The following is a 19,668-nucleotide window of genomic DNA, read 5'->3' as shown; positions in this document are numbered from 1 at the left end:
TAGAGATTACTGCCTCTTCCTCTTCTCCAGGTTCGGCCATGTGAGACGTGTTTATGGCCTTGCACTCTCTCTTTGGATTCTCTTCTGTATTGCTTGGGAGAGTTCTAGGAGGGAGTTCAGTAATTTTCTTACTCAGCTGACCCAATTGTGCCTCCAAATTTCTAATGGAGGACCTTGTTTCAGTCATGAAACTTTGAGTGGTTTTGATTAGATCAGAGACAATGGTTGTTAAGTCAGAGGGGTTTTGCTTAGAATTCTCTGTCTGTTGCTGAGAAGATGATAGAAAAGGCTTGCTATTGCTAAACCTGTTTCTTCCACCATTATTGTTGTTGAAACCTTGATGAGGTCTCTGTTGATCCTTCCATGAGAGATTTGGATGATTTCTCCATGAAGGATTATAGGTGTTTCCATAGGATTCTCCCATGTAATTCACCTCTTCCATTGCTGGGTTCTCAAGATCATAAGCTTCTTCTTCATAGGAAGCTTCCTTAGTACTACCTGTTGCTGCTTACATTTCAGATAGACTCTGAGAAATCATATTGACTTGTTGGGCCAATATTTTATTCTGAGCCAATATGGCATTCAGAGTATCAATCTCAAGAACTCCTTTCTTCTGAGTTGACTCATTATTCACGGGATTCCTTTCAGAGGTGTACATAAATTTGTTATTTGCAACCATTTCAATGAGTTCTTGAGCTTCTGTAGGCGTCTTCTTCAGATGAAGAGATCCTCCAGCAGAGCTATCCAATGACATCTTGGATTGTTCAGACAGACCATCATAGAATATACCTATGATGCTCCATTCCGAAAGCATATCAGAAGGGCACCTTCTAATCAATTGCTTGTATCTTTCCCAAGCTTCATAGAGGGATTCTCCATCCTTCTATCTAAAGGTTTGGACTTCCACTCTAAGATTACTCAATTTTTGAGGTGGAAAGAACTTTGCCAAGAAGGCATTGACTAGCTTTTCCCAAGAGTTCAGGCTTTCTTTAGGTTGTGAGTCCAACCATGTCCTAGCTCTGTCTCTTACAGCAAAAGGAAAAAGCATAAGTCGGTAGATTTCAGGGTCAACCCCATTGGTCTTGACAGTGTCACAGATTTGCAAGAATTCAGCTAAGAACTGATGAGGATCTTCCAATGGAAGTCCATGAAACTTGCAATTCTGTTGCATTAGAGAAACTAATTGAGGCTTAAGCTCAAAGTTGTTTGCTCCAATGGCAGGGATTGAGATGCTTCTCCCATAGAAATCAGGAGTAGGTGCAGTAAAGTCACCAAGCACCTTCCTTGCATTGTTGGCATTGTTGTTTTCGGCTGCCATGGTTTCTTCTTCTTTGAAGAGCTCTGTTAGGCCCTCTAAAAGGAATTGTTCTTTAGCTTCTCTTATTTTTCTCTTCAAGGTCCTTTCAGGTTAAGGATCAGCTTGAACAAGTATGCCTTTATCTTTGTTCCTGCTCATATGAAAGGGAAGAGAACAAGAAAGTAGGGAATCATCTATGTCACAGTATAGAGATTCCTTAAGGTGTCAGAGGAAAAGAAGAATAGAAGGAGGAGGTGGAGAAGAGGGAATTCGAACTTATCAAGAGGGATAGAGTTCGAATTGCACCTTGATGAGGAGTCTTAGTCCCTTAAAGAGAAGGATGTGAGAAGAGGGGAAGAATTTTCAAAAATAATTTAAAAAGATTTTGAAATAATTAAAAAGAAATTTGAAAATTTGATTGAGATTTTCGAAAACTAAGATTGGGAAAGAAATAAAGTGATTTTTGAAAAAGATTTTGAAATTAGAAAAAGATATGATTGAAAAAATTAATTTTGAAAAAGACGTGATTGAAAAGATATGTTTCAAAAGATATGATTGAAAATCAATTTAGAAAAAGAAAGTTTTTAAAATTAAAGTTGATTACTTGACTAACAAGAAATTAAAAGATATGATTTTAAAATTTAAAGTTTGATCCTTTCTCGATAGGCAAGTAACGACTTGAAAATTTTTGAAGTAAATCTTGAATTGAAGCAAGGATCTTTGAAAATAGTAAAAGTAAATATAAAAGGGAAAGAAATTGATTTTGAAAGAGATATGATTGAAAAGATATGATTTGAAAAAGATTTGATTTTGAAAAATTATGAAAACTTGAAAAAATGTGAATTAAAAACAAAATCTTCCCTCTAGTGTCATCCTGGCGTGAAACGCCCAGAATGGTGCCCATTCTGGCGTTTAACGCCCAGAATGGTGCCCATTCTGGCATTTAACGCCCAAATCTCTACCTTTTTGGGCATTAAACGCCCAGCCAGGTACCCTGCCTGGTGTTTAAACACCAGTTTTCCTTCTTCACTGGGCGTTTTGAACGCCTAGCTTTTTTTGTTTGATTCCTCTGCTGAATGTTCTGAATCTTCAATTCTCTGTGTTATTGACTTGAAAAGACACAATTTTGAAAATATTTTTGAATTTTTGATGATGATAAACAACAATAAAAAATGCAACTAAGATCAAATAACCAATGCATGCAAGACACCAAACTTAAAAGTTTGTATACTAAGGGCTATAACAATGTAAAAATGCATGTAAGAAACAACAAAACACACAAAACAAGAGAATTTAAAGATCAGAGCAATGAAGTCATCAAGAACAACTTGAAGATTAATGAAGAACATAATGCATATATTCAAAAAATGCAAGAAGAATAAAAACATGCAATTGACACCAAACGTAAAAATTGATACTAGACTCAAACAAAAAACATAAAATATTTTTGGTTTTTACGGTTTTATAAATTTTTTTGTGATTTTCGAAACTTATATGGAAAAGAAAATAAAGAGAATCAAAACTTTTAATAAGAATTCCAGGAATCATGCAATGTTAGTCTAAAGCTTCAGTCTAAAAAGATTAGACATGTTTGGCCAAGCTTCAGCAGGACATTACATTCAATAGCTAAATTGATGAGAATCAATCAGCTTTTGTGATGATAAGAACATCACCTTGAAACTCTAGAATTCATTCTTTAAAATTCTGAAAAGTACCTAATCTAAGCAACAAGATGAACCGTCAGTTGTCCAAACTCGAACAATCCCCGGCAACGGTGCCAAAAACTTGGTACACAAAATTGTGATCATCAATGGCGCCAACAACTTGGTGTGGCACACTTGTAATCTCAACTCTTTTATCACAACTCCGCATAACTAACTAGCAAGTGCACTGGGTCGATCCCACGGAGACTGTCGGCTTGAAGCAAGCTATGGTCATCTTGTAAATCTCAGTCAGGCGGATTCAAATGGTTATGGAGTTTAAGTTGATAAACATAAAATAAGGATAGAGATACTTATGTAATTCATTGGTGGATTTCAGATAAGCGTATGAAGATGCTTTGTTCCCCTTGAACCTCTGCTTTCCTATTGCCTTCTTCCAATCATTCATACTCCTTTCCATGGCAAGCTTTATGTTGGGCATCACCGTTGTCAATGGCTACATCCTATCTTCTCAGTGAAAATGGTCCTGATGCTCTGTCACAGCATCGGCTAATCAGCTGTCTGTTCTCGATCATGTCGGAATAGGATCCATTGATCCTTTTAAGTCTGTCACACCCCCCACAATTGCGAGTTTGAAGCTCATCACAGTCATCCCTTCCTAGATCCTACTTGGAATACCACAGACAAGGTTTATACTTTCCGGATCTTAGGAATGGCCGCCAATAATTCTAGCCTATACCACGAAGGTTCCAATCTTAAATTAGAAACCCAAGAGATACGCATTCAAGCCATTGCTAGTAGAACAGAGGTGTTTGTCAAGCACATGTTCATAAGTGAGAATGATGATGAGTGTCACGGATCATCACATTCATCAAGTTGAAGAACGAATGAATATCTTCGAGAAGAAATAGACTTGAGTTGAATAGAAAAACAATAGTACTTTGTATTAATTCATGAAGAACAGCAGAGCTCCATACCTTAATCTATGGTGTGTAGAAACTCCACCGTTGAAAATACATAAGAACAAATAGTGTAAGCATGGCCGAATGGCTAGCCTCAAAGGTCTAAGGACTAAATGTCCCAAGATGATGAAAATACAATAGCAAAAGGTCCTATTTATAGAGAACTAGTAGCCTATGGTTTACAGAAATCAATAATTAATGCAGAAATCTTCTTTCGGGCCCACATGGTGTGTGCTTGGGCTGAGCATTGAAGCTTTCATGTGTAGAGACTTTTCCTGGAGTTAAACGCCAGCTTTTGTGCCAGATTGGGCGTTTAACTCCAGCTTTTGTGCCAGTTTTGGAGTTAAACGCCATAATTCTTGAGCTGACTTGGAATGCCTATTTGGGCCATCAAATCTCGGGCAAAGTATGGATTATTATATATTGCTGGAAATCCCAGGATGTCTACTTTCTAACGAAATTGAGAGCGCGCCAATTGGGCTTCTGTAGCTCCAGAAAATCCACTTTGAGTGCAGGGAGGTCAGAATCCAACAGCATCTGCAGTACTTTTTCAGCCTCTGAATCAGATTTTTGCTCAGGTCCCTCAATTTCAGCCAGAAAATACCTGAAATCACAGAAAAACACACAAACTCATAGTAAAGTCCAGAAGAGTGATTTTTATTTAAAAACTAATAAAAATACAATAAAGACTAATTAAAATATACTAAAAACATACTAAAAACAATGCCAAAAAGCGTATAAATTATCCGCTCATCAGTGTTGCCATTGCCTCTACCCATTTAGATACATAGTCCACTGCCACCAGAATATAAGTTTTTGAGTATGATGGTGGGAAAGGCCCCATGAAATCAATACCCCATACATCAAACAACTCAATCTCTAAGATCCCTTGTTGTGGCATGGCATAACCGTGAGGCAGATTACTTGCTCTTTGGCAACGGTCACAGTTACGTACAAACTCTCGGGAGTCTCTATAGAGAGTAGGCCAGTAGAAGCCACAATGGAGAACCTTGGTGGCTGTTCGCTCACCTCCTAAATGTCCTCCATATTGTGATCCATGGCAATGCCATAGGATCTTCTGTGCCTCTTCTCTAGCCACACATCTACGGATTGTAACGACCCAATTTTCAATATGTCTAGATCATATCAGAAACTGAGTGCTACCAATTTGTTTTCCTAATTATTATCTATTATTTATCATATGAGCCTGATTCGCTGTTAAAAACGTAGTTAATTTGAGAGGTATATTTTTTTTCTTGAAAACGTTTGGATTAATAGACGGAATCATTCATAACCAACTCACAACTGATAACAGATAAAACAGTTATAAGCAATTACACATAAATACATCACAAGCAGCTAGCAACATTCAGCGATCCAGCCTTTATTTAGGTATAGACTTTTAGTTAGAACACCCCTAGATATAGCTAGATAATAACTATATACATATATATACATAAAACATCCCAGGTCCTGACTTGTTCAAGAGGTCCCTAAGCTGGCACCTAGGCTAGCCTAGACTCTATACTCACCTAGTCCCTCTAAACTTCTATAGCGATGGAAAATACATTCTAAGTCTTCAAAACTCAAGTCCGGTGGAACATCATCAAAAGGTAGAACATCATCTGTTACTCCTCTGCACGATCAGACATTGCCATATGACGTCTCTCTGGTACCTCATCAGGTAGCCACACAACAGAAGTCTCGTACACAAGATTTAGGTTAAAGTTCACGTACAAATGGGGTACAGACATTGGTTGGTCACACAGTATATACATATTAACAGAGAACGAGATTCACCCTAGACTCAGAAGACTATCTAGAGCGGAATCCTCTTTTCAAACGGTCATCAGCGAACTACGGAAGGATACTCATGCTTCCATCTGAAGGGGGAAGGGAGAGAGAAGGGGTAAGATCTGGGGAGTTCTTAGTAAGGCCGGGGTTGTTAGTTAAGCTCATTAATTCTGTGTCGCTTAGCAGACAAATAGCATAATACAAAGAAGCAGTAAACAGAAGATACAGATAAATAAAGAAAATAGAAAGTCAGAAATCAGAACACAACAAAGAATACAAGAAAATATAACACAAACCCAAAGAATAGAACACAAACAAAGAAATCACACATTCATACAACAATCATAACAGAGGAAATGCACAACCAAGTATGATGCATGTCTGTCCTATGCAGGCCATGAGCTTACGTGTCGGTTTACACCCTACAGCCCGACATTACCTAGGAACTAGTCCTAGATATGGCTTATTCTCTGTAGGTGAACTTCGGCCTACAGAAATAGCACTCCTGTAAGTGAACTTCGGCTTACAGGAATAGTCTAAGCACAACACAACAACTTTCTATAGGTGAACTTCGGCCTATAGAAATGGCACCTCTATAAGAGAACTTCGGCTTACAGAAATGGTGTCCCTGTGAGTGAACTTTGGCTTACAGGAATCACAACTCTCTCTGTAGGTGAACTCTGGCCTACAGGAGTAACACCCTGAGATACACAACTGATATTCATTGTAGGTGAACTTCGGCCTACAGGAATAACAACTCTCTACTTATTCTGTGAGGTCAAACACACAACTATATAGCTTTTAACTTTTTTCCTTTCTAACATGTCTGCAAGTTTCTAATCCTTTTTCATTACCTGACATACCTCAATTCCTTCTCTTATACCTTTTCTTAGGAGTTTAACAAAGAGAATTAAGAAATTCTGGACTCAGCACTACCTTCCTGAGTCTTTTAGGAAAAAACTGCCTTTTTATCAATATTTTAATATTAAAATAATAATATTTTATTTAACTTTTAAAAATTACATTTTGACCCCTGAACTTTTTGGAAAATACATTTTGACCCCTTAACTTTTAATATTTGCACTTTGGCCCCTTAACTTTTCTTTAATTAACTTTCAACCCCAAACTTTTTAATAATTTTATTTTGATCCCAAAATCATCAAACTTTTCGGTAATCGATTTTTACCTGATTTTGACCAAACCAAAGAACAACGTTCCAGCAATCAAATACACATCAAAAACAAATCAAATATCATGAATTTCATGGCTGGAAAGCCACGTTTTCCAGCAGCAACAACAACAACTTCAGAACCTTCAAAAACATGATTTTCAAGCATTAAACAACAAGATCTCATGATCAAACCATCACACAAACACTCAAAATAAAGCCTCAAGCAAGAAGATCTGATTTAACACTCCAAGAACACAACCAATCATTGATTAATTTACCAAACCTTACCTCCTTTATAGCTGCCAAGAATTGAACAAAGAATAAGCTTCCAAAAGTACTTTTACGCCTATTTTAACATCAAAAACAACTTTAGAACCATATGAACCATGAAGGCTGAAGCTTTATGATGATGAAAAGAAGGTTATTACCTTAAAGCAGCTAGAAATCACGTTTACTTAGAGCCTATGGTGGTTGAACAAGAGATCCGAAGAGAAAACATGAAGAAAACACCATTAGCTTGAGTTTCCACCATGGCTAAAACTTCAAGGAAGAGGAGCAGCCATCATACCTTGATTTATTCCTTAAAAGTTTTCATAGAAATGAAGAGGAGGAAGAGATGAACATTTTGGTCGGCTTAGATTTTTGATAGGGGTTTTAGTTTGAGAAAGAACGGAGGTTGAAGCTCAGGTGTTCATGGAAGTTCTCTTGGTTTTCTCTCATGGAATTCTAGCTTGTTTAGGAAGAAAAATGATAGTAATGATGATGTCTAGGAGACCGTGGGTTAGGATAAGCATTATCCTAAAGTTTGCTGTAAAAATATCTCAATAAAGGATAATTACTAAAGCTAGATGTATTAGAACATAAGTGTTTCTTACTTTTTCCTTAAGAAAGCTTGGCTTGGAGAGAAAGAAAGAAAACATATGGTGGCTAACTCTGGGAGAGCCACGTGTCACTGGGTGCTGACTCATCAGAGTTTAATAATAAAATATTATTCTGGAGATAATTACTAAAATTAGATACATCAGATTACACTACTAAAGGATAAGCATGAGCTTTACTAGTATAAATGATACTAGTAACATGATAATCATCAGAATAAACGATATATGATGAAGCATTAGCATTGCTAAGTTCATCTAGGAATGCCTGTATTATCCATTACCGGTAGATTTTCTAGCTCAGTTATTATATTACTAAACATATATGAACATTAACCATAGCAGAAAAAATAATAATATAATATTCTAAATAAAATAATAATATACGAATATTATATTAATATAATTTTTCTCTCGAAATTCGAGACCGGCTCTTCACATAAAGATTAACCACGAAAATCAGAATTTTGAAATTCGGACTCGAAGTGGCTCAAAAACGCAACTTTTCACGACGTGCTTACTTAGATCAGGAGAGGTGTCTGGTGCAGTCAAGCTGCTGACTCAGCAGCTTGATGACATAGCACCTGTGCAGCAGAGGTGCTTATATGCACTAAAATTCCTAAAAATTCCATAAAATTTTCGTTTGATCCCGAAAAACCGCTGTTTCTTCGAGGCTAAAAGCTAGGCCGTTACACGGATCATTCCGTCTGCACACCTCTTAAAGAGATATGGTTCATCCCACAAGTAGTATTTTGTATCAGAAATTAATTTTTTTCGTTTGCACCTTGCTGTACTCATTGGGTATGAATCTCACAGCTTTATAGTTTGCAATGTCTGCAAACCATGGTACTTCTTGAATGGTAAATAGTTGCTCATCCGGAAAGGTTTTAGAGATCTCAGTAGGAGGGAGGAACGCTCCTGCTACTGGTTCTATCCGGGAGAGGTGATCTGCTACTTGGTTCTCTGTCCCTTTTCTGTCTCTTATTTCTATATCAAACACTTGTAGAAGCAACACCCAACTTATTAGTCTGGGTTTTGAATCCTGCTTTGTGAGGAGATATTTTAGAGCAGCATGGTCAGTGTACACAATCACTTTTGATCCTACTAAATAAGATCTGAACTTGTCAATGGCATAAACCACTGCAAGTAACTCCTTTTCTGTGGTTGTGTAATTCCTCTGTGCATCATTTAAAACACGGCTAGCATAATAAATGACATGCAGAAGCTTATTATGCCTCTATCTTAATACTGCACCAATGGCATGGTCACTGGCATCACACATTAGTTCGAATGGTAATGTCCATTCTGGTGCAGAAATAACTGGTGCTGTGACTAGCTTAGCTTTCTGAATTTCAAACGCCTGCAGACACTCCATGTCAAAGACAAATGGCGTGTCAGCAGCCAGCAGATTGCTCAGAGGTTTTGTGATTTTTGAAAAATCCTTTATAAACCTCCTATAGAATCCTGCATGCCCCAGAAAGCTTCTGATTCCCTTAATATTGGCAGGTGGTGGTAATTTTTCAATTACCTCTACCTTAGCTTGATCCACCTCTATTCTCTTGTTCAAAATTTTGTGCCCAAGGACAATTCCTTCAGTCACCATAAAGTGACATTTTTCCCAGTTTAAAACCAGGTTAGTCTCTTAGCACCTTTTTAGAACAAGTGCTAGATGGTCAAGGCAGGAGCTGAATGAGTCTCCGAATATTGAGAAGTCATCCATGAAGACTTCCAAAAACTTCTCTACCATATTAGAGAATATAGAGAGCATGCACTTCTGAAAGGTTGCAGGTGCATTGCACAGACCAAATGGCATCCTTCTATAGGCAAATACTCCAGATGGACATGTGAATGCTGTTTTCTCTTGATCTTGAGGGTCTACTGAAATTTGATTGTAACCTGAATAGCCATCCAAAAAGCAGTAGTATTCATGACTTGCTAATCTCTCTAGCATCTGGTCTATGAATGGTAAAGGAAAATGATTCTTCCTGGTGGCTGTATTGAGCCTTCTGTAGTCAATACACATACGCCACCCAGTAACTGTTCTTGTAGGAACCAGTTCATTCTTTTCATTATGAACCACTGTCATGCCTCCCTTTTTGGGGTCAACTTGGACAGGGCTTACCCAGGAGCTATCAGAAATAGGATAAATAATCCCAGCCTCCAATAACTTAGTGACCTCTTTCTGCACCACCTCCTTCATGGCTGGATTTAGCTGCCTCTGTGGTTGAACCACTGGCTTAGCATCATCCTCCAATAGCATCTTGTGCATGCATCTTGCTGGGCTAATACCCTTAAGATCACTTATGGACCACTCAAGATCCGTCTTGTGTGTCTTTAGCACCTGAATTAGTGCTTTCTCTTCCTGTGGATTTAAAGCAGAGCTTATGATCACTGGAAAAGTGTCACCTTCTCCCAGAAATGCATATTTCAGGGATGGTGGTAGTGGTTTGAGCTGGGGTTTAGGAGGCTTGTCCTCTTTCTAAGGAGTTTTCAGAGGTTCTTCCGTTCTCTCTGGTTCCTCCAGATCAGGCTGAACATCCTTAAAAATGTCCTCTAGCTCTGATTCGAGACTCTCAGTCGTATTGACCACTTCCACCAAGGAGTCAATAACATCTGTGCTCAGGCAGTCTTTTGGTGTGTCTGGATGCTGCATAGCTTTGACAGCTGGTGCACGAAATTGTGATCTCTGGTAATAGCTCCAAAAACTTGGTGCTCTAATCTCAATTCATAATTTGTCACAACTTCGATACAACTAACCAGCAAGTGCACTGGGTCGTCCAAGTAATAAACCTTATGTGAGTAAGGGTCGATCCCACGGAGATTGTCGGCTTGAAGCAAACTATGGTCACCTTGTAAATCTCAGTCAGGCGGATATCAAAAGGTTATGGAGTTTTCAAAATTAAATAAGAAGTAAACATAAAATAAGGATAGAAATACTTATGTAATTCATTAGTTAGAATTTCAGATAAGCGTATAGAGATGCTTTCGTTCATCTGAACCTCTGCTTTCCTGCTGCCTTCATCCAATTAATTCTACTCCTTTCCATGGCTGGCTTTATGTAAGGGCATCACCGTTGTCAATGGCTACATCCCATCCTCTTGTGAAAATGGTCCAAATGCTCTATCACAGCACGGCTAATCATCTGAGGTTCTCAATCATGCTGGAATAGGATTCACCCTCCTTTTGCGTCTGTCACTACGCCCAGCACTCGCGAGTTTGAAGCTCGTCACAGTCATTCAATCCCAGAGTCCTACTCAGAATACCACAGACAAGGTTTAGACTTTCCGGACTCTCATGAATGCCGCCATCAATCTATCTTATACCACGAAGATTCTGATTAAGAGATCTAAGAGATACTCATTCAATCTAAGGTAGAACGGAAGTGGTTGTCAGGCACGTGTTCATAGGGAATGATGATGATTGTCACGTTCATCACATTCAGGTTGAAGTGCGACTGAATATCTTAGAAGCGGAATAAGTTGAATTGAATAGAAAAACAGTAGTACTTTGCATTAATCTTTGAGGAACAGTAGAGCTCCACACCTTAATCTATGGAGTGCAGAAACTCTACCGTTGAAAATACATAAGTGATGAAGGTCCAGGCATGGCCGAATGGCCAGCCCCCAAAACGTGATCACAGGATCAAAAATACAATCCAGGATGATCCGAAGATCCCTAATACAATAGTAAAAAGTCCTATTTATAATAAACTAGCTACTAGGGTTTACAGAAGTAAGTAATTGATCCATAAATCCACTTCCGGGGCCCACTTGGTATGTGCTTGGGCTGAGCTTGAATGTTACACGTGCAGAGGCTCTTTCTGGAGTTGAACGCCAGGTTGTAACGTATTTCTGGCGTTCAACTCCGGTTTGTGACTTGTTTCTGGCGTTTAACTCCAGACAGTAGCATAGAACTGGCGTTCAACGCCCTTTTATGTCGTCTAAACTCGTTCAAAGTATGGACTATTATACATTGCTGGAAATCCCTAGATGTCTAATTTCCAACGCAATTAGAAGTGCGCCATCTTGAGTTTTGTAGCTCCAGAAAATCCACTTTGAGTGCAGGGAGGTCAGAATCCAACAGCATCAGCAGTCCTTCTTCTACCTCTGAATCTGATTTTTGCTCAAGTCCCTCAATTTCAGCCAGAAAATACCTGAAATCACCAAAAAATACACAAACTCATAGTAAAGTCCAGAAATGTGAATTTAACATAAAAACTAATGAAAACATCCCTAAAAGTAACTAGATTCTACTAAAAACATACTAAAAACAATGCCAAAAAGCGTATAAATTATCCGCTCATCACAACACCAAACTTAAATTGTTGCTTGTCCCCAAGCAACTGAAAATCAAATAGGATAAAAAGAAGAGAATATACTATAAATTCCATACTATCAATGAGACATAGCTCCAATCAGATGAGCGGGACTTGTAGCTTTTTGCCTCTTGAATAGTTTTGGCATCTCACTCTATCCATTGAGGTTCAGAATGATTGGCATCTATAGGAACTCAGAGTTCAGATGGTGTTATTGATTCTCCTAGTTCAGTATGATGATTCTTAAACACAGCTATTTTATGAGTCTTGGCCGTGGCCCTAAGCACTTTGTTTTCCAGTATTACCACCGGATACATAAATGCCACAGACACATAATTGGGTGAACCCTTTTCAGATTGTGACTCAGCTTTGCTAAAGTCCCCAATTAGAGGTGTCCAGGGTTCTTAAGCACACTCTTTTTTTGCTTTGGACCTTGACTTTAACCGCTCAGTCTCAAGTTTTCACTTGACACCTTCACGCCACAAGCACATGGTTAGGGACAGCTTGGTTTAGCCGCTTAGACCAGGATTTTATTCCTTTAGGTCCTCCTATCCACTGATGCTCAAAGCCTTGGGATCCTTTTTATTTTCCCTTGCCTTTTGGTTTTAAGGGATGATGGAGCATTGGATGAACTCCAACCATCCTCTAGCCACAGGCTTGAGGTCCAGTCTTCTTAATTGAACCGGCTTGCCTTTGGAGTCAATCTTCCATTGAGCTCCTTCCACACATATGTCCATGAGGACTTGGTCCAACCTTTGATTAAAGTTGACCCTTCTAGTGTAGGGGCGCTCATCTCCTTGCATCATAGGCAAGTTAAACGCCAACCTCACATTCTCCGGGCTAAAATCTAAGTATTTCCCCCAAACCATTGTAACATAATTTTTTGGATTCGGGTTCTTACTTTGATCATGGTTCCTAGTGATCCATGCATTGGCATAGAACTCTTTAACCATTAGGATGCCGACTTGTTGGATGGGGTTTGTTAGAACTTCCCAACCTCTTCTTTGGATTTCATGTCGGATCTCCGGATACTCATTCTTCTTGAGTTTGAAAGGGACCTCGGGGATCACCTTCTTCTTGGCCACAACATCATAGAAGTGGTCTTGATGAGCTTTGGAGATGAATCTTTCTATCTCCCATGACTCGGAGGTGGAAGCTTTTGTCTTCCCCTTCCCTTTTCTAGAGGATTCTCCGGTCTTGGGTGCCATCAATGGTAATGGAAAAACAAAAAGCTTATGATTTTACCACACCAAACTTAGAATTTTGCTCGCCCTCGAGCAAGAGAAGAAAGAATAGATGAAGAAGAAGAAGAAAATATGGAGAGGAGGGGGGAGGTGTGTTTCGGCCAAGAAGAGAAAAGAGGGTTGTGTTGTGTGAAAACGAGGAAGAATAAAGGGTTATATATAGGGAAGGCAGGGGGGGTAAGGTTCGGCCATAAGGGTGGGTTTGGGTGGGAAATTAATTTTGAATTTTGAAGGTAGGTGGAGTTTACGAGGTAGGTTTATGGGGAAGAGTGGATGGATGTAAGTGATGAAGTGGTGATAGGGAAGAGAGATTGAGGTGATTGGTGAAGAGTTTTGGGGAAGAGTGTTTATGGGATTGTGTGAAAGAGCGGTGAGAAGAAGTGAGTGGAGGTAGGTGGGGATCCTGTGGGGTCCACAGATCCTGAGGTGATCCTGTGGGGTCCACAGATCCTGAGGTGTTCAAGGATTTACAACCTTGCACCAAATTGGGCATGCAAAATGCTCTTGCACACAACTTTGGGCGTTCAGCGCCAGATTGGTGCTTGTTCTGGGCGTTGAACGCCCATTTGTTGCCCATTTCTGGCGTTGAACGCCAGAACCATGCTTGTTCTGGGCGTTCAGCGCCAGCTCTTCTCCAGGGTGCATTTATGGCGTTCAAATGCCCAGATGCTGCCCATTTCTGGCGTTCAGCGCCAGAACCATGCTCTGTTCTGGCGTTGAACGCCCAAAACATGCTTCTTACTGGCGTTAAAATGCCAGTAAGGTCTTCCTCCAGGGTGTGATTTTTCTTCTGCTGTTTTTTATTCCATTTTCAATTTTTTTTTAATTTTGTGACTCCACATGATCATGAACCTAATAAAACATGAAAAACAATGAAAATTAGATAAATAAACATTGGGTTGCCTCCCAACAAGCACTTTTTTAATGTCAATAGCTTGACAGTGGGCTCTCATGGAGCCTCACAGATGTGCAGAGCTTTGTTGAGACCTCCCAACACGAAACTTAGAGTTTGGATATGGGGGTTGACACCAAACTTAGAGTTTGGTTGTGGCTTCCCAACACCAAACTTAGAGTTTGACTGTGGGGGCTTTGTTTGACTCTGCTTTGAGAGAAGCTTTTTATGCTTCCTCTCCATGGATGCAGAGAGAGATCCTTGAGTTGTAAACACAAGGTTGTCCTCATTTATTTGAAGGATCAATTCTTCTCTGTCCACATCAATCACAGCTCTTGATGTGGCTAGGAAAGGTCTTCCTAGGATGATGGATTCATCCTCATCCTTCCCAGTATCTAGGACTATGAAATCAGCAGGGATGTAAAGGCCTTCAACCTTTACTAACACATCCTCTACTTGTCCATAAGCCTGTTTTCTTGAATTGTCTGCCATCTCTAATGAGATTTTAGCAGCTTGCACCCCAAAGATTCCCAGTTTCTCTATTACAGAGAGGGGCATGAGGTTTATCCCTGAACCAAGGTCACACAGAGCCTTAAAGATCATGGTGCCTATGGTACAAGGTATTAAGAACTTTCCAGGATCCTGTTTCTTCTGAGGCAATGTCAGTTGATCCAGATCACTTAGTTCATTGGTGAACAAGGGAGGTTCATCTTCCCAAGTTTCAATGCCAAATAATTTGGCATTGAGCTTCATGATTGCACTAAGGTACTTGGTGACTTGCTCCTCAGTGACATCCTCATTCTCTTCAGAAGAGGAATACTCATCAGAGCTCATGAATGGCATAAGGAGGTTTAATGGAATCTCTATGGTCTCTAGTTGAGCCTCAGATTCTTTTGGTTCCTCAGAGGGAAGCTCCTTATTGATCACTGGGCGTCCCAGGAGGTTTTCCTCACTGGGATTCACGTCCTCTCCCACCCTTATAGGTTCGGCCATGGTAATTAATTCAATGGCCTTGCAATCTCCTTTTGGATTCTCTTCTGTATTGCTTGGGAGAGTACTAGGAGGGATTTCAGTGATCCTTTTACTCAGCTGGCCCACTTGTGCCTCCAAATTTCTAATGGAGGACCTTGTTTCATTCATGAAACTTACAGTGGCCTTAGATAGATCAGAGACTAAGTTTGCTAATTTAGAGGTATTTTGTTCAGAGTTCTCTGTCTGTTGCTGAGTGGATGATGAAAAAGGCTTGCTATTGCTAAACCTGTATCTTCCACCATTATTAAAGCCTTGTTGAGGCTTTTGTTGATCCTTCCATGAGAGATTTGGATGATTTCTCCATGATGGATTATAGGTGTTTCCATAAGGTTCACCTAAGTAATTCACCTCTGCTATTGCAGGGTTCTCAGGATCATAAGCTTCTTCTTCAGAAGACGCCTCTTGAGTACTGTTGGATGCAGCTTGCATTCCATTCAGACTCTGAGAAATCATATCGACTTGCTGAGTCAATATTTTATTCTGAGCCAATATGGCATTCAGAGTATCAATTTCAAGAACTCCCTTCTTCATAGGCATCCCATTACTCACAGGATTCCTCTCAGAAGTGTACATGAACTGGTTATTAGCAACCATGTCAATAAGTTCTTGAGCTTCTACAGGTGTTTTCTTTAGGTGAATGGATCCACCTTCAGAAGTATCCAATGACATCTTTGATAGCTCAGATAAACCATCATAGAATATATCCAGGATGGTCCATTCTGAAAGCATGTCAGAAGAAAACTTTTTGGTCAGCTGCTTGTATCTTTCCCAAGCTTCATAGAGGGATTCACCTTCTTTCTGTCTGAAGGTTTGAACATCCACTCTAAGCTTGCTCAGCTTTTGAGGAGGAAAGAACTTGGCTAAGAAAGCCGTGACCAGCTTATCCCAAGAGTTCAGACTGTCTTTGGGTTGAGAGTCCAACCACACTCTAGCTCTGTCCCTTACAGCAAAAGGGAAAAGCATGAGCCTGTAGACTTCAGGATCTACTCCATTAGTCTTAATAGTGTCACATATCTGCAAGAATTCAGTTAAGAACTGAAAAAGATCTTCAGATGGAAGTCCATGAAACTTGCAGTTCTGCTGCATCAGAGAAACTAATTAAGGTTTAAGCTCAAAATTGTTTGCTCCAATGGTAGGAATGGAGATGCTTCTTCCATGTAAATTGGAATTAGGTGCAGTAAAGTCACCAAGCATCCTCCTTGCATTATTATTATTTTCGGCTGCCATCTCCTCTTCTTGTTCGAAAATTTCTGAAAGGTGCTTGCTGGATTGTTGTAATTTAGCTTCTCTTAGTTTCCTCTTCAGAGTCCTTTCAGGTTCTGGATCTGCTTCAACAAGAATGTTCTTGTCTTTGCTCCTGCTCATATGAAAAAGAGAGAACAGAAAAAAAATAATAATAGGGGTCCTTTTTACCACAGTATAGAGGTCCCTGTGTGTGTAGAAGAAAAGAAGAAGAAAATCTGAACTCAGAGGGAGAGAGGGAGTTCGGATTTTTGGTGAGTGATGTGAGGAGGAGATTTTAGTGGATGAATAAATAAATAGAATAAGATGAGAGAGGGAAAATTTCGAAAATAATTTTTTGAAAAAGAGTTAGTGATTTTTGAAAATAGTTTTTGAAAAAGGTTAGTAGTTTTCGAAAATTAAAATAAAAAATTAAAATAATTAGTTAATTAAAAAGAAATTTTGAAAAAGAGGGAAGGAATTTTCGAAAATTAGAGAGAGAGAGAGTTAGTTAGGTAGTTTTGAAAAAGATAAGAAACAAAACGAAAAGTTAGTTAGTTAGTTGAAACAAATTTTGAAAAGATAAGAAGTTAGGAAGTTAGAAAAAAATATTTTGAAATCAAATTTTTGAAAAAGATAAGATAATAAGATATTTTTGAAAAGATATGATTGAAATTAGTTTTTGAAAAAGATTTGATTTTTAAAATCACAATTAATGACTTGATTCACCAGAAATCACAAGATATGATTCTAGAACTTAAAGTTTGAATCTTTCTTAGCAAGCAAGTAACAAACTTGAAATTTTTGAATCAAAACATTAATTGATGATGTTATTTTCGAAAATTAGGAGATAAAGATAAGAAAAAGATTTTTGGAAAATATTTTAAAAATTTTCGAAAATAAATAAGAAGAGTGAAAAAGATTTGATTTTTGAAAAAGATTTTGAAAAAGATAAGATTTTCAAATTGAAAATCTGATTTGACTCATAAGAAACAACCAGATTTTAAAATTTTTTGAAAAAGTCAACTCAAATTTTCGAATTTTATGAGAGAAAAAAGGGGAAGATTTTTTTTTTTTGAATTTTTAATGATGAGAGAGAAAAACATGAAAATGATGCAATGCATGAAAATTTTGGATCAAAACAATGAATGCATGCAAGAATGCTATGAATGTCAAGATGAACACCAAGAACACTTTGAAGATCATGATGAACATCAAGAACATATTTTTGAAAAATTTTTATATGCAAAGAGAACATGCAAGACACCAAACTTAGAAATCTTTAATGCTTAGACACTAAGATTTTAAGAATGCATATGAAAAACACCATACAACACAAAACACTAAAATATGAAGATCAATCAAGAAGGTTTATCAAGAAAAACTTGAAGATCATGATGAATGCAATGCATGAATGCAATTTTCGAAAAATGCAAGATGAGTATGCAATTGACACCAAACTTAAAAATTGACTTAAGACTCAAACAAGAAACACAAAATATTTTTGATTTTTATGATTTTATGATTTTTTTGGATTTTTCGAAAATTATTTGAAAAATAAAAATAACGATTTCAAAATTTTTAATATGAATTCCAGGAATCTTCAATTCTTAGTCTAAAACTCCAATCTGAGGGTTAGACATGGCTTAATATCCAGTCAAGCTTTAGCATAAATATGGGAGTAATTCATTCAATTTTAAGCCAAAACCTCTGTCCAAAAGAATTTAGACATGGTTTTATAGCCAGCATGCTTCAACATGCTTCATGAAACTCTAGAATTCATTCTTAAAAATTCTGAAGAACAAATATATTTTTGAAAACATTTTTATTTTAAAATTTTTTCGAAAACAAAGGAGAAATTTTTGAAATATTTTTGAAAAATTTTTGAAAAGAAAACAAAAAGAAAATTACCTAATCTGAGCAACAAGATGAACCGTCAGTTGTCCAAACTCGAACAATCCCCGGCAACGGCGCCAAAAACTTGGTGCACGAAATTGTGATCTCTGGTAATGGCTCCAAAAACTTGGTGCTCTAATCTCAATTCATAATTTGTCACAACTTCGATACAACTAACCAGCAGGTGCACTGGGTCGTCCAAGTAATAAACCTTATGTGAGTAAGGGTCGATCCCACGGAGATTGTCGGCTTGAAGCAAGCTATGGTCACCCTGTAAATCTCAGTCAGGCAGATATCAAAAGGTTATGGAGTTTTCGAAATTAAATAAGAAGTAAACATAAAGTAAGGATCGAAATACTTATGTAATTCATTGGTTAGAATTTCAGATAGGCGTATAGAGATGCTTTCGTTCCTCTGAACCTTTGCTTTTCTGCTGCCTTCATCCAATCAATCCTACTCCTTTCCATGACTGGCTTTATGTAAGGGCATCACCGTTGTCAATGGATACATCCCATCCTCTTGTGAAAATGGTCCAAATGCTCTGTCACAGCACGGCTAATCATCTAAGGTTTTCGATCATGCTGGAATAGGATTCACCCTCCTTTTGCGTCTGACACTACGCCCAGCACTCGCGAGTTTGAAGCTCGTCACAGTCATTCAATCCCAGAGTCCTACTCGGAATACCACAGACAAGGTTTAGACTTTTCAGACTCTCATGAATGCCGCCATCAATCTAGCTTATACCACAAAGATTCTGATTAAGAGATCTAAGAGATACTCATTCAATCTAAGGTAGAACGGAAGTGGTTGTCAGGCACGCGTTCATAGGGAATGATGATGATTGTCACGTTCATCACATTCAGGTTGAAGTGCGAATGAATATCTTAGAAGCGGAATAAGTTGAATTGAATAGAAAAACAGTAGTACTTTGCATTAATCTTTGAGGAACAGCAGAGCTCCACACCTTAATCTATGGAGTGCAGAAACTCTACCGTTGATGGAAATCCCTGGATGTCTACTGTCCAACGCAATTGGAAGCGCGCCATTTTGAGTTCTGTAGCTCCAGAAAATCCACTTTGAGTGCAGGGAGGTCAGAATCCAACAGCATCAGCAGTCCTTCTTCTACCTCTGAATCTGATTTTTGCTCAAGTCCCTCAATTTCAGCCAGAAAATACCTGAAATCACAGAAAAACACAAAAACTCATAGTAAAGTCTAGAAATGTGAATTTAACATAAAAACTAATGAAAACATCCCTAACAGTAACCAGATTCTACTAAAAACATACTAAAAATAATGCCAAAAAG

The 19,668-nt window shown here is 38.4% G+C and overlaps 1 non-coding gene across 1 annotated transcript; it reads left to right on the top strand.

Moving 5' to 3' along the window:
- Positions 1-808: 808 nt before the first annotated feature.
- On the top strand, positions 809-916 carry LOC148553457 (small nucleolar RNA R71). Its single transcript, XR_015893849.1, has one exon. It is a non-coding gene; the product is annotated as a small nucleolar RNA R71 (small nucleolar RNA).
- Positions 917-19,668: the final 18,752 nt, after the last annotated feature.

The sequence above is a fragment of the Arachis ipaensis genome, chromosome B7 (assembly GCF_059453495.1).
Source record: "Arachis ipaensis isolate K30076 ecotype BB chromosome B7, ASM5945349v1, whole genome shotgun sequence".
Taxonomy (NCBI): Eukaryota; Viridiplantae; Streptophyta; class Magnoliopsida; order Fabales; family Fabaceae; genus Arachis; species Arachis ipaensis.
This window is presented reverse-complemented; position numbering and strand designations above follow the sequence as displayed.